The sequence below is a fragment of the Patella vulgata genome, chromosome 5 (assembly GCF_932274485.2).
Source record: "Patella vulgata chromosome 5, xgPatVulg1.2, whole genome shotgun sequence".
NCBI lineage: Eukaryota > Metazoa > Mollusca > Gastropoda > Patellidae > Patella > Patella vulgata.
Genome location: NC_065883.2, coordinates 61,939,829 through 61,956,070, shown reverse-complemented (window position 1 = coordinate 61,956,070; position 16,242 = coordinate 61,939,829). Strand labels below are relative to the sequence as shown.

General features: G+C 33.8%; 1 protein-coding gene across 1 annotated transcript in view; it reads right to left on the bottom strand.

Annotated features, from left to right (window-relative positions):
- The window catches only part of LOC126820352 (homeobox protein HOX3), a 70,024-nt gene extending 54,455 nt beyond the window's left edge, over window positions 1-15,569 (bottom strand). Inside the window, exon 1 of the mRNA XM_050548248.2 lies at window positions 15,336-15,569. The gene's annotated coding sequence lies outside the window, so the exon portion shown is untranslated. The remainder of the gene's footprint in view (window positions 1-15,335) is intronic.
- Window positions 15,570-16,242: the final 673 nt, after the last annotated feature.

Genomic DNA, 16,242 nt, shown 5'->3' with positions numbered 1-16,242 from the left:
AACATTTCCAGATCATGCGGAAACTAAATTTGTCTTAATGAAAGCAAGAAACCCAGGGCATAATATAATAGAACACAAATATGTCATCAAAACTGACAATAGTTTTATAAATGAATAATGAGAAATCGGAATAAAATAATAGAACTTTGCCAAATGATAACTAAATATGTTCAGCACCACCGCCCTTGACAAGTCTGAAAGCTCGAAAGACATAGATCATGTGTTGTCACCGTTTAAAGAGAAAAAGGGACAGAAATTGGAAGCAGGTTAAAACAATGACAGCGCATTGGTTGTCCTTAATGAAGCAACTCCACAGTTAATTGTTTAAAAGCTTTTTATTTACTAATTTTAATGACAGCCCCGCAACTAAAACCATGTCAACAATGGCCGATGACTCGTGACTTGCTTCAATTTAGATGTCAAGCTTGTAAACCGATAGCTTTATATAAGTTCCCAGTTTGAAATCTTTTGATCTTGAAACAAGAAAAATAAATCTTCTGGCCAGCCATGTAACAGACTTCATTTATTCCTCGAACGTGTTGGCACAACAATAAAAGATGTTTCGCTTCGTTAAGAGGTCGGTGCTCTCCGCCCAGAGATGACTTAACGAGAATTTTTACAAGATTTATGGCAATTGTGATCTTTGGTCCGTAGACGAGCAGACAGAAATATTCAGAAATTTGAACCATATTTATGTATTCATTTCCGCTTTAAATTTCCGGTTAAGACTTGTTGATTTCTACACTTTGGTGCACTTTTATGCAAGTTGTACAATTCTCAAAGTAATTAAATATAAATAATGCAAATATATGTCTCTGTTTTAAGCATTTTATAGAAATGTAATCAAACATAAATTTCAAAAACAGGATACTGGTTTATATGCCTTTATTATACCCCTGTGAAGAAACTGTTTTTAAATACAGCACCTAGGAATTTTCATGTATAAAAGGCTTTCGGCACGATACTAAACAAAGATTATATTTAAGAGCGTGTCCGCGAGGGTGACGAACCTTGGGTCTGGGATTTGGACCAAATTTTTTCTGTGAGATGGGTTAGAACCCAGATACATCCCCCCAAAAATATTAGATAGATTCCGTTGATACCGACCTCAAAAATTGGAAAAATATATTTTAATAGAAAAATAAGCAAAAAATGGGCAATTTTAATTGGAACCAAATTTGGGTGATCTGCTATTCAAAATTATTAATTACTGTTATTTATAATATTGTGCCTTTTAAAGGTGTAGTTTCTCGTCGGTCGCAAGTTCAAATACATAACCATCGATTAGAAAAAAATCCCATCCAAACTACTATGACAAACAACTTTGTAACAGCTTTTTATATATATACAAATTTTAACGCATATTATATATAATTTTGTTTTTCGTCACCATAAAAATAACACACTTGTTATAATTTAGATATTCGATCTGAGAGAACATATCTTTAAATATTGATGTACATCGTTTGACTTACAAGTACATTCGAGGATATAAAACTCAAGACCATACTTTGCAAATGTTTGAATTATGATTAATATATTTTAATTTAAAATGCCTAGCGAAACAAGTAGATGACGCTTGATATCATTGAAAACAAATGTATAGTGAGGTTGGGGTTATTATAAACCGCCATTTAAAATTAAAATCAACTACAAGATTGCTATTGCCCTTTCCCTTGCTTATATAGTTCCATAATATGACGCAACCTACACGAAAGAAAAAGAAAATTAAGAAAGGTTACAAGTCTGGAAATATGAGACTAAAAAATAAATGGCAAAAAGATCAGACGACCGGGTGATCTTTCGCTTCATCAAAATCTTACCAAAAATATCAATCCAATTTCGACCAATGAGGCAGAAGATTTAAGATTTCTGCGAGAATCAATAGGAAGTCACCGAAGCAGACGCGAGAAACGGATTTTCAGTCAATATTATCGAAATATTATTAATCATATTTATCGTGTGAAACAGACACCGTGTAAATCTTTACAAGATGTTAAATCCAAGTAAATGTAGCTAGCCATGATGCAATCAATCTACGTCTTAAAGTATTGATATTCAACAGTCTAAGAAAATAAAAGAATCGGAAAATTCAAAACAAACACAATGAAATGATCGACTAAATCAAGCGAACAGAAAGTTCGTTAAATAAAAATATTGCGAAAGCACGAATTTGATGTCTGTAGCTTGTGTGTGGCATTCTTTTTTTTCCAGTAAATGTTGTCCTTTTATATTAAAATAGAATCAAATTATTGAGTTTTGACATTTATCAATAATTAATTATTCAAGATATTGCGAGATAATTAAAAAGTCAGAGAAAGATGACGGGTCACTATACAAGGAAGTTATTTATAATGAAAGAATTCAGATTGTAAGAGATATTTTCCAAAACAAAGTACTTTCACCTAACAAACTTTTCTTGCACCCTACTTTATTTTTTTGTAATTTATTCAGCTTTGTTAAAATGTTATGAGTGCATCCTAAGAGAACTAAATAAAACCATAAAGTATTTTTTTTTAAATCAAAGTCTTTGGGTTGTAAGAAATCTTTTCCAATTCAAAATACTCAACTTTTGTTGCATTCTGCTTTTATTATTTACAAAAGTGAAGGTTAGTACCAAGTGGGTATATCCCAAGATATGTAAATAAATATCGGTTCGGTACTGTTTCTTATCAATGGAAAAAAACAACATCTAATTTGTTCACTATAATTGTAAACATTAACATTCTTGTCCCTGGTACCAGGTTCGGGGGTGTATTGAATAAGACAAGTCAAAAATATTTTAGTATATATCTGTATAAAGTTTTGATTTTGAAAATGTGCCTTAAAATGTTCCAAAACTAACAAACTTTCTAAAATTGCAAAACGTCAACTCACAACAGAATAATAAAAGAAAATAACAAACGAGAAAAGTTTTGAATGAGTGAAAATAAAACGACACTTCAGCCCACGAAAAAGCAAAAACAAAAGAGAAAGTTTTGAATGAGTTGGAGTAAAAATAAAAAGACAAAAGTGAATCATGATGAATTTCCAGTGTGATTGTTGTGTAAAAGTTGAAGGTACTGATTGATCTTAACTATCTCTCTTGTTCATCTTCCCACAATTTCCTTTTCTATTTCTCTCCACATCGCCTTCCATAGAAACACCATTTGTTATAAGTGACAGATTTGAGAGATCGCCGTCAAAATACTGAGATATCGATATTTGAACCGCGATTTACCAAAGCCAATATTTGGCCACTGCTCACACACAGACGAATCAGTAATGTAAAATAGAGATTTTCTTATAATGTCTCTCGTAATTACTGGGTTTGAGTCCGTAAATGAACTTAGCTCTCAATCGATGTCCGTCGTCTTAAACAGGAAAGTCAAGAATAACATTTCTCATTTCCCCACTAATACAGACAGGAAAACCTTTAACAAATAGGTTTCAACAAATTTAAAAGGAAATTTAAACCTATGTTATTCTGTGTGTACTCACATTTTATAAATAAATATATTCTTAGCACTGTTTTCAAAATTTATAAAATTTACTTTAGTTTGATATGGCTGAAATGTTAAGATGTAAGGTAGACAGATTATCCAGGAAATGGGCACGGCCATGTCTATATATGATTTCGCTTTAAGATTAATACGATATATTAGGAATACTAATTAAAATGTAAATAAACCGATCAAATAATGTTTAATAAAACTATTGGTAAGAAGTTATAATAGAGAAAATTAATAAAACTCATGAGTTAACTAAGAATTTTAATGATATTTCTAAAATCCGAACAAATCCTTCTCTAGTTACAGCATATTCTTTAAGTGGCATTTAGCGATCGGGGAACACATTAACAGAACACAGTTTTTATGGGATACAATCACTAGTTTATTCTAAAAGCACGACGTTTCGACAAGTATCCTCTTAACGATAAGAGGATACTGTTAGTTACTGCAGTTTAATATATTAAAACCAATCTTCACGTTCCAAAATTGTTCGTTGATGAGCCTATATAGATTTTAATGATATTTCGAAAGCCAATGAAGTTGGTATTCAAAATATTTAGTAGAAATCGAATTCTAAAATCCGAACAAATCCTTCCCTAGTTACAGCAGTTTAATATATTAAAACTAATTTTCACGTTCCAAAATAGTTCGTTGATGAGTCCATATAGATTACTTATGCTTTAATAAACCCCTTGTTATAAATATCACTTCAATGGAACAACACCATACATATACATGCACATTTACAATACAACGAGGGTATTAATCCAACTAGAATTTCATAGACATGGTTGAATGCAGAAAAAAAACTTCTGAAGTAAATAACATACAATGGTTCATCTTAAAAAACCAATCGGGTGAAAGTAACTAGCCGAAAACGAAAGAAAACTATTGGTTGATAATTGAGGGATATTTTTCATATTTCGTCATATATCATAATTAATAACAATTGGGCTCATAAACCTGTAAAAACTTATTAGAAATAACATACAGGTCTCTTTAAGCTCTCAACCTTAATTATCCACAATTATGGTCTTAACATTAGTCGCTTCAACGAATTTTATTGGTTCTTCACTGCTTTAGAACATATTTAGTTCTATACTATGTCTTTTATATATTGTGTCACTAGGTTCAAACATATCAACTTCACGAGTTTTTTAATCTTTTTTTTATTTGTTAAAGTTTTTTTCTCCACAAATTTAACAACATTATTTTTCTTCCTTTGCCCTTTAAGAAGGAAAAAAAATGATGCGATTTTAATCAAGTTATTACAGTTTATTCAGTTGAAAATAGTTAATGTCTTCATAATCCGACACTATTTCGTTGAAGGGGAATAAAATGACAATAGACACAGAAAATAATACAATTGAGCATTCTTTGCATTTTTTTGTGCCAATTTAACGATCGAAATATATTTTTTTAATGTAAAATTTGGCTTCATTTATCGGGGTGTATTACTTATTCTTACACAAAAATAATAACATTCGGACAACGGCGATAAAATATAAGTCTGGGTATGGTTATTTCCATACATTATATCAAATATCAGTTGGGGGTACAGTTTCTCAACATATAGTTATTTCCATACATTTTATCAAATATAAGTTGTGGTAGTTTCTCAACATCAATAAATAATATATTATAGAACATATTTCTAGATAGAGAGCTTTTAAAACAAGTAACCCGAAGAAAAGAGTTAATATACAAAAAATGTTGTAAATTTCTCATCACACCATTCATTAGGTTATGCAACGAAGAGAAAGTCAGTTAATTATATGTTTAGCTTGATCAAACTCAATTCATATCTGCAATACCGGATGTATGTATAGCACTGACAGGTTGAATCCCAGGGTCTCAAGATCTAGGAGGCCGCCGTCCAAGATGCATCATATTTTTGACATTTTCTTAAGCCTTTCTTACACACTCTGTAGTCTAAAACGTCCGTCATAATCCCCAGCTTTTCTCAGTTGTGTTTAAAACACACTTTTATCTTTATCTAGTGGTGAACGGGCGGGGGTCAGTGATCGGGGGAGCCTCATAAATAAGATAGCCCAGGGCCTCTTCATATATATATATATATTTGGGAGATGCTAATTGTAGGCCGGTTGGGAGGGTTCGGTAATTTCCGGAGTCCAAAATGGCCGCTTTATATAAATTAGTATTTGGGGGAATACTAACCCTAACCCGTTTAAGAGGGGTAAAATGTAAATTGGTTCTAAGTTCAGTCTTCTAATTAGAGTTAAGGTCAATATTCCCCCAAATACTCATTTATATAAAGCGGCCATTTTGGAATCCGGAAATACCCGAACCTCGCCAACCGGTCTACAATTACCATCTCCCAATATATATCCGGCACTACATATATGTATACATCTACAAAAAACATTCCCAGATTGCCCAAATTCAAAAAAAAGTCTCCGACAAGATTTTTAAAGAATGTAGAAGAAGTTGTTATATACGTTTAATATAAGTAAAAACTGGTAGGATATTTAGTGGCCATCTGTTTATACTTATATCATCAAAGAAACTATATAGGTATGTGTAACTATACCGTTTACTATTTAACTACTAAACCTAATCATGGACAGCGATGCCAAACTACTAAAGTTCAACTAAGGAGATGATGAATTAACCCAAGTTCACTAAGCCACTGCCAGAAAAATGTGGAATTCATGTCGCTAGATTGAGAGATCAGAAGATCTAATGAGACACACTTGATCAAGGCACGAACAGTAGCGAAAACAAACACTGGCAAGATTCTCGTATTGGAAGAGATAAATGGATGAGTTATTGGTTGTCAAAGTTTATACGAAAACCTGGCTACTTTCTTCTCCTTGACGACAACCTTGCATAACGCCATCTTAACTTATTTTGACAATTCTTGTAAATACAGGATCACATCTGGGTAGGATTTCCCCACTCGCTTCCTTCGTCACATTCGGACAAATTGACGGTATAATGGATTGCATCAAGACAAATTAATTAGCTGTTGGATGTCGGTTATAAAACATTGCTTAGAGAGTAATGTTATCAACGGATGGTTAAATACTATTGATGAGTTGTTTGGTTCATTCAGTAGTCCCATTTCTACATTAACTGTACATAACGTACAATCTACCGTTTTATGCATGTATTCACTTGAAACTCTAAACATTACTTCAAATAACCGACCTGACTTAATCACTCATATAGCCGATGGAAAGATGATTTTCTTTTAGACAATAGTGGGCCAATTACAGTGGGCTGAATCCGACTTCAAAGGAACATAATACCGACAAAACAGTAGTTAGATCTTCTGGAGAGTAGATCGACAAATCGGAATAAAATAAATATAAAATTCTAATAGTCTTTTATAATGTAACAATCCTGCTAGTACCACATCTTACGTTTTGATTAATTTACAGGGGTTGCTGTATTTTTACGTCCAATAATGGCCGACAAGAGTCAGAGCTATCCAATGAAAGTCTATTATATAAATATGAATTATTAAGTGGGATTTAGCGTCCTATTGTTCAACACCAACTGGACTAATAAAGACAGGCATACGCCATGCACTGTGCTATGAGAGAAATTCTCCTCGGAAAGCGGCGCTACATACTACTCTTATTTCGAATTCCAACTGCCTAGCGTTCTTTTACCCTCCGTCGTGCATCACTAACAAGGGGGAATCCACGTTGACAAATTCAGAACAACTTTTCAACCAAGCCCGTGATCTAACCCGGGACCTCCCTTACTTCTTTGGATTTACTATAGTACGTATGTAAATTATAGACCCCTATCCCCAAATAGTGTAGCATAAAATGGTGTTTATATTTATGAAAGTTGATGTCATCGACCTTAACTTGTTAATATTTTATTGTACCTTACAAAATCGGTTTAGTTTTTATTTTAGACGACACTAAACATGGATATTGAAAACCCTTCCCGAATTCAATCTGAAAGAGTTTTCAATGTATTGTGTGCGATTTCAAAGAGTTGTACATTCATTTGGGCACGTACAAACTCTTATCTTTTGTACGCCATGAGTATGCAGAAGAAAACGACGTAATCTGAATGATTCATTGCATGTTCGAACTGGTTGCTGTAGTTCGGGCTAAGGTGCATGTAGACACGACCTTAGCTACAACTCCACGAGTCATTTTGCATATCCATATTATAACATTATTCGTGTAATGGCCAATCGGAAGGCACCCATGTAATTAAAATAAAATCGACTGTTCGGAACACGCCTTGGTTGCCAAGCTAAAATAGAGCCATCTTTAAGATAATGGGAAATATTCCATTTGAATTATGTTAATCAAACTATGCACTCCGTCATTATTAAAAGTCATCGGAAACTACATTTATTTTATTGTGTGGCGTTGACTAAAAACCCCCCTATTCTTAGTCATTACCATACGGTGTAATTGTGTAATTAGCTAGTGGGCTTTAAACCTCAAAAACCACTTCAATCTTGGTCCATGCTTTAAATTATTCCACGACTTCATTTTAAACATCACCTTCTACTACGAGCTCGTGTTTGTATGGAAATTTCTTGCATGAATTATGCAATTGATCAGAATAGCCCTTTCAATTTGAGGAACCCTAATGACGTGGAAGCAATCTTTTAGAGAGGCAGCGACCGTGTGATGAGAAGAAATAACACGATATTCGGTGATTTATCATCTGAACAAGACTCCAACCCGAGAATCTGTCATTAGAAAAAAAAGAGACCAAAAATCCGACAGGACACCCCATTTAACGCACGTAATTGGAGTCAGCATGCAAAACCTAGAATAGGAAAATATGCGACTCCGAACTTTTTTTTTCAAAATTAATGGATATTTATACTATAGTAAATATATTCTGATCACGACTCGGTTTATTTGATTAGAAATTTTATGACATGTTAATATAACGTGAAACCGTTCCCCTGTTGTTTAAATTATACGATTCCTTGTGGTATGGTACCGATGCATATTTCAGATGCAACGTTTGCAAGTGTACATTTGTCAAACTAATTGAATTAGTACCGTCGTTGACGTACATCTGACAAAAGTTTCGAGCCATATGTTTTCAGGGTGAAAATAAATTCATAATTGAAAAGACAAATGCAAATGAGCTGCGTTCATTTTTAAATTCAAACAGTTGAACTTGTTTATCAGTCTTTTTCTTCCTAGGGACCTATGTACGTAAATAGTATGACTGCTCTTTACGTAGTTGTCGTATCATTCGGGGGTTGAAGAAGAAAAAGACGGTAATATTTTCAGGGAGAAATCAAAGATGTTGTGGGGTTATTGTACTGGTTTCGTTTCATTTCCATCGATAGTCATATACAGTTCGGTACGCCCATGGGACTTCCGCATCCTTTTAATTGAATCTAGAGAATCTGAAGAACAACCAAATCCCGAAAAATACAGTCACCCGGCCCGATTGTGAACACTGCAGTTTCCATAAAAAATATACCCAACAACTATACACAACAAACAAAACAACCAACAATAAAAAAAAACCCAAACACTTACTTTGTAATACTTTTAACGTGGGAGACACCACACACACACACACAAACTCGCGCACAAAATAGCAATACCCCGAAAACAAACAATAACAAACGAAATATCAAAAATCTTCATAAAGTGATTGTATGGATTATGAATAAAGATCAAGTTCAAGCAGTCCTAACTAATAGTCATTATACAAAGTTGGCGAATTCGCCAAATTACGTAACAACTAATGAATTTTGAGTCTCGATTGAGGTACCCGGATATTGGAATTCAATTTTACATTTTTAACTCCTAGCAACGTCTATCTTAAATTTATACTGAATAGAAGGGAAGGAATGAAGCTTAGGGCACACTTCTTTCTTAACAAATTTACTCTTAGTTTTACTTGATACAAACTGATCGGTTAACAAATGACTATGGTCATCTTTTAGCCCTCTAATATAAATCGGATCAACCGAACTCGTGACCTTTGTTTCGTCCAGAGCTATTCTTATAAAGCTTTTTTTCTTGTGTCAAATTTGGAGTTCACGAAATCCAATTACGGAGAAAAAATCAGCTTACTTTCTCTTTTTCTTTCCCTTTTGATCCGACGAGTTGGCTAATATTTCTAATTCCTATTGTTTTCAGGGAGTTATTTATCTTGATTAAGCGAAAGTCACAAAGCGTCAAGATGACACCCCAAGTTAAAACAAATGATCTCCGAGGGTTTGTGACCAGCTAGTTTGGGTAAAGATGATTAATAGCCATGACAAAATACAATCAGACATTTTAACAGAATTAACCAAAACATGTTCCACGGTATCCTGCTTTAGATGCACGTCGTCTGCACAACGACGAAGCTCTTCTGATAAATTGGTTATAGTATGGAACGAGAAAACGGAAACCATGACTCGATGTTCTGTTTCATTTTTTGTGGGGTTTTTTTCTGTGATAAATAATAAACACATGCCGAAAAAACATAAGAGTGGCATCCTCTGTTATATTTAAATTGCGTCTTAAAAATATTTTTCAAAATACTTTCTTGCACAACACGATGGCTAATTATTTTATTTACCGTTTTAGCGTTTTCGATCGAACGTAGGGTGAAACACCACTGTTTGGATCCCCCGTGTGTTGAGGTTTTCTCACTAGCCGTAGGGTCAGGGAGACAGTCTTTTACTATATTAATGCCCTTTTCACGATAAATTCAGTTATAAAGTAGGAACCTTCTTGTACTGAACAAATCACTGGCACTAGGAAAGCGGTCTTCCTTGGGAAACACCACTGACAGTAAACCACTACGCATTTTGGTCACCCTTACTCTATCACTTACATGAGGAGTTTTCCATGTCCCCTCCCTGACAATAATAACCCACTCAAACATTGCTATTGCTATGTGGAACTGTTCGCAGGAAAGTTAAGTTCATCCCCCCATGTTACACCGATGAAAACAAATGTTTGCGATGTGGTTATATTCAGTTCTCTCGTTTTTATTTTCGTTACGTTATTGAAAGTTATGGCACATTTGAAATTGGTAATGTATATATAATGTAAGCTGTGTTATTGTCACCTATATTAGCTACCCAACCTCCATTACTTTAAAAATAAATCTCCCGTACCAATAACAACTACCCAGTCTCCCATCTCATACCAGTAACTCAAGTAACCCAGTCTCCCTTGCTATACCCAGGAGAGTAGAAACTTAGTCTCCCTATATCTTACCAATGGCAGTAGTAATCCAGTTTCCCTTGTCATACTAATCACTGTAGGTACCAGTCCCCTTTACCACCTTCGTAAGATTTAAAACAGTCATATCAGGACAAACCCAATATATTTAAATACTAAGAACAGCATTTAGTGCCCCTAGCAAAACGAATGACCGTAAGAACCCAATATATTTCAGTACTAATCATTTATAGGTATCCAGTCTTCCTTGCCAAGGAGAAACACAACCCTTTTAAGTACCAAGGACAGTAGGAACATAACCTCTCTTACCACCCCACTCACACAAGATACCTAATCTATCTCATTTCCAGTAGGAAAGTAGAAAATCAGTTGGAACCCAATCTGAAAGAAAGTCTTTAAACATCCAAGCTGTTAGCATTTACCCCATGTTTACCGATTACCACGTACCTTCTGTTTCTAAACTTGGCTATAGTGACGGGTATCGTGCCCAAGAGTGAATTTATTTACTTCCTAGAACACCTGAATATATATTGTTTTTATATTTTTGATGTATTGTTTTATTTAACTAACTAGGCAAGTGACTTTTGTATTCTCAGATAAAAGTTTCTTCAGTTACAGCCTCAAAAGACTAGACTTCGAAAACAGAGTGAATTACCATACTCAATCAAAATTTTACTTCGCTTTACTAAAATCATATTAAACCTCGCGTTATTTAAATTCATAAATACAGACTTAAATTATAGCCATTTTGAATTCGCCATATTTTCTCTCATTATCTCAATGCTAACTTTAATTATTTAATTCTGTTTAAATCCTTTCTCCATAGGCCAGGCCATTGTGTTTGTACAGGTCTTTACTTCTAGAGGCATATTTAAGCGAATTGGGGATGGCCATCGTTGGTAAAAAAAATAAATAAAACAACAAATGATGATGTATACGGTTACATTGGGCATGCCTCAATTAGATTGTATGCATGTTTCGAGACAAACTTGCAAAACCATAATTGATATATGCCAGGTTTTAATTTCAATATACGAGGTGTACAAATTGTTTAGTAATTTAAAAAAAAACAAAACATAACCATCCCTCCTGACAAATTTCCTACTCTCAATAAGATAGTGCTTAGAATTTGGACAGTCAGGTGAGTGTAAGGATATTTTGAATATGATTATTTTTACTCGTGAGAATGAAATCTTTAATAAAAGTAGCTAAGACAGTCATGCAGGCTGTACTCTTTTGTTTGTAGCAAAACAGTACATTTGTTTTGACATCAGCCATATTGTGACTTTAATAAAATGGTGCATGTTTTATCTTTTTTTTAAGAGCAAGGATATGAATTCAACAAACTTAAGAAATCCTTAAAACCATGTATATTGTAATCAAAGAGGATGGATAAAAATTTAATAAAATTTAGACGCTCTTTAAACAATACTGTAATCTGAGAGGATGGATACAAATCCAATAAAATTTAGACTTTTTTAAAACTATACTATAAATTTAGACTCTTTAAACTGTACGGTAATGTAAGAGGATGGATACAAATCAATGCAAATTTAATCAAATTTGTAATTCCTTAAAACTACGGTAATCAAAGATACTAATTAAATAAATTTTTAAATTCCTTAAAACCATATGGTAAACTGGGATGGATACACATTCGGTATTCCTCAAAACTATATGGTAATGTAAAAGATGATTGTTTAATAAAATTTAGAATTCCTTAACACCATAAGATACAAATTTAATAAAATTTAGAATTCCTTAACATCATAATATGGAAATCTTAGAGGATGGCACAATTTTAATAAAATTTGGGATTACTAAAAGAGGATGGATAAAATTGATTAAAATAATCAGAATTCCTTAAAACCATATGGTTGTCTAAGAGGATGGATACAAATTGAATGAAATTTAGAATTCCTTAAAACCATATGGTAATCTAAGAGATGATTATTCAACTGGAGAAGATAATAATTCAATCAAACTTTCTTTAATACGAGATCAAACGACAGGAGATAAAATCAGAGATGAATTTGTACTAGAAGTCTTGGAAGTGTAAACGTCCATGTGTTCAAAGACTAGTCACTTTCACTCTTTCATCTGTCAGCCCAGATGACCACTAGTAAAATACAATACCCAGTGGTCAGTTAAGATTTATGACTCTAATCTGTACGTGTCAGAGGCCAAGCGCAGGAAATTGACCATTCTACTTTAATTCCAAATACAAATTGTTTTCTCTGCAAAATTTCAGCATCTGAGAGTGATGGATGGCTTCTTTTTTCTTCATTTGTCATGGAATTCCAAAACAAGTCACTTCAGAATTATTTATCTAGCGCTAATGATAATAAGAAGTCGTGTACGGTGGCTAAGTACAAATAAACGAATACTAGGATTGCTTCGATCACGGCAATAACATTGATGACTTACTAATCACATCCAAAATAAACATTTTATAAACTGTAGCATGGTGACAAATATTTTTGTTGGAGGGAGTTTTGATGAATCTATTGTTTTCAGCTCCATTTATTATAAATCCCCTGTGTACATATGTCAAATTGTATAACATTCTATTTCTATTTATTTGCCATTCAATTTTTATTTGCCATACATGCATCACGACCTGTGTGGACCTAGGGAATATCCTTGTATTTATTTTGAAATAAGCATTATTATTGCGTATTTTGTTTTGTGAATGTAACTATCACGCACATTGCATTCGTTTTTGTCACACACGACGTAGTAATTCTTTTTTTTTCAACCACTCCTTCCCTATCCAAGAGTTATAATTGTTCGGAGGTGGATTATGTCAATATCTTAAACCGTTATCCCCCCAAAAAATCTTTTCATAAATCGGATCTCGTCCATCAACCCCAAAATGCTGAAATATTCGACATAAACCATACAGGGGAGATAACTGCAGATTTTGTTTTGAGCTCTTCAACTTTTGAACAACTGTTTTATTTAAATATTTCAGATACATTTTAGTATCAGTGATCTTGGTCAGGTTTATAACTTTGATAAGAATAATTCTGATCCTAAAAATCACCCCCTCCCCCCGCCCAGCACCCAAAATTGTTCCTACTTATTTGGAACGATTTGATTTATCTGGATTCACAAGACATTATTTATATTTATAAATCGAATAACTCCAGTTAGTGATATCCGATCAGTTGTGTACTACTTAAATCGGAGACGTAATGAAAGGTTATTTGCATATCTTAATAAGAATACAGCCTCGCCTCCCTTTGTAGTTTCGTCCGGGTCGACATTTTAACAATGAAAATGACAACAGTCCGAAATAAACACCATTTATACAATCCACATAAAACAGTAAATATGAAATTCGATCATACCCAACCGAAGTTATGGACGATTAAAGTCTACACTATTTTGGGTTATTTAGCTTAATCTACTGAATTGATCATTAATTTTTGGGATAATCTTTTAAATTATTATCTACAAAACACTTTGCATTACTTATTTTTGTTTAACAATAATTAGCGGCAAGCTACATGTTGATCGATTAAATACAGCTAAGACCAGATGAATTCTAGAAGTAAAACCCTTTCCTCAAAACTTATGAGCATTAAGTCTACTTCGCCAACTTTTTCTGTCACTTCTAGTCAGATCGTATCAGAGAGTAATTAATTGACGTCATCAACATAATTAATGATTAGCCTTAATTAGCTTTCTTCATTTACTGGATGTTAATCAAAATAATCCTCACCGTTGGCGATAGTTTATATCAATTCCCCTGATAATATTATATATCCGAGAAGACATATTTGTTTGTTCATGTATTAGTAAAGTCAAAAAGCGGGAATCTTCTCCTGTAGATTCTTTCTTTTCTCTAACGTAAATAAAACTCAGAGATGTGTCAGACTGATAGAGTGTTGTTCAATACGCGACCCCAATTATTCGATTGGGGTAGATATGGTGTATAGTCTAACAAATAGGTATGAACTGATCCAGTTTTACTCAAGTCACATGCAGAGGGAATCTAGCCAAACTGGATTGTAGTTGTTGCAATTAAAACTAGAAAACTCTAGTCATATATAGACTTATTTAAACCATTATCACGCCAGTCGTGTCATTACTTGCGGCATATAGATTCCCAACAATATGGAGGTTATCAAACTTTACTCGTGACCGTAGTCTGTAACGTGATTGAATCCCAGTGTGAAGGTTTCGTGCCTGGTTTCCACGTGGTGTCACGTTTGGACGGGTAAAAAGTTGCCATTTAAACATTCGTAGTGCACGTGAGAGATCAATTCATAGATGAACATCGATGGAGCTTAGACGGAGAATGTCCCTACTCTCTCACCCCGACATTGCACAGATAGCAATAGCAAATAAAATAACGATATGCCGGTCTTAAAATGGTTGTTGTGGAGACGTTTCGCTCCATTTAATTCTCAAATGTACGTTCTCAACCACAAAAGATACCACGTCATTCATTCGTTTCGTGTAGCAAAGTATAGCCACAATAATAAGAACATTTGTATATATTAACCCAATACTAAACGAAGCTACAAAAGGCAATATGTTTACGAGCTGTTGCATGTACCACGAACATTTGTTTTATTTTAACTACCAAAAATTGGCATAAATTAACCCACGGATTTGTTTATCGATTATAGATACATGGCTTGGTGGAGATGATAACATAATCATATAAAAACCCAAGACTAACCTTCTCATGTGATACAACACCACCTGCCATTTTGAATAAAATTCTAATTTTCCCAACCTTGAAATCCACGAAATAGTCTGGTAAATTTTCCCAATATCTTTGTTATACATACATAGAAACACAAATAAAAACCACCAATACATGACTTTTCTGAATATATCCTTAAATTGTCTTTTATATCACAAGCTACAGAATGATCGCTCTTATATTTACTATGTGAGGCCCACCAACTAAGATTTCTTTAAGAAGAAAGCGAGTTTTACCCCGAATAAAGACATAAATCACAAAATGTTAGGCTAAATTACAATTCGAGCTGATCGGCTTTAATGAGTTTTGAATGTCGACAAACTGTACGGCTACAATGGATGAGGAAAAAGGCAGCTTTCGTTTTGAGCCGTCAATGCATTAAATCTATTGAATCCACGGCGAAGCCTATCATTAAATATGTGTAAAATTCAGGAGAAGAAAAAGAGTCATTTATTACCGTTTAACCCCATTCGTCGTTTATCATTCTTTCTTTCATTTTAACTTCTCAATCGATAAAGCCGGCCGATAAAGCAGTCGCTTACTTCGCTTCAACTTTTTTAATGGTTCCTAATTGACATGCAAGCAAATGAGTAATTAAATCAGGGGGCAAAAAAAGTCTCATTTATCCTACTCCTTAGACAGGTAACAAATCGACGAAATATTGGTCAACGGAGAGAAGGAAATCCTATCAAACGATTGGCTATTGCTATTTAAAGTGAAGATATACAGTAATGTAATTTGACGTATTTAGTCCAACTCCCGACGGTCGTCCTGGCTACAAGATCTTGCAATACTATATTACGAGTTCGTGCACGAGGCAGGGTATATCTACTATTTCAGGACGATCAGATTTCAATTGCTTATTGGGTCAGGTGTGAGA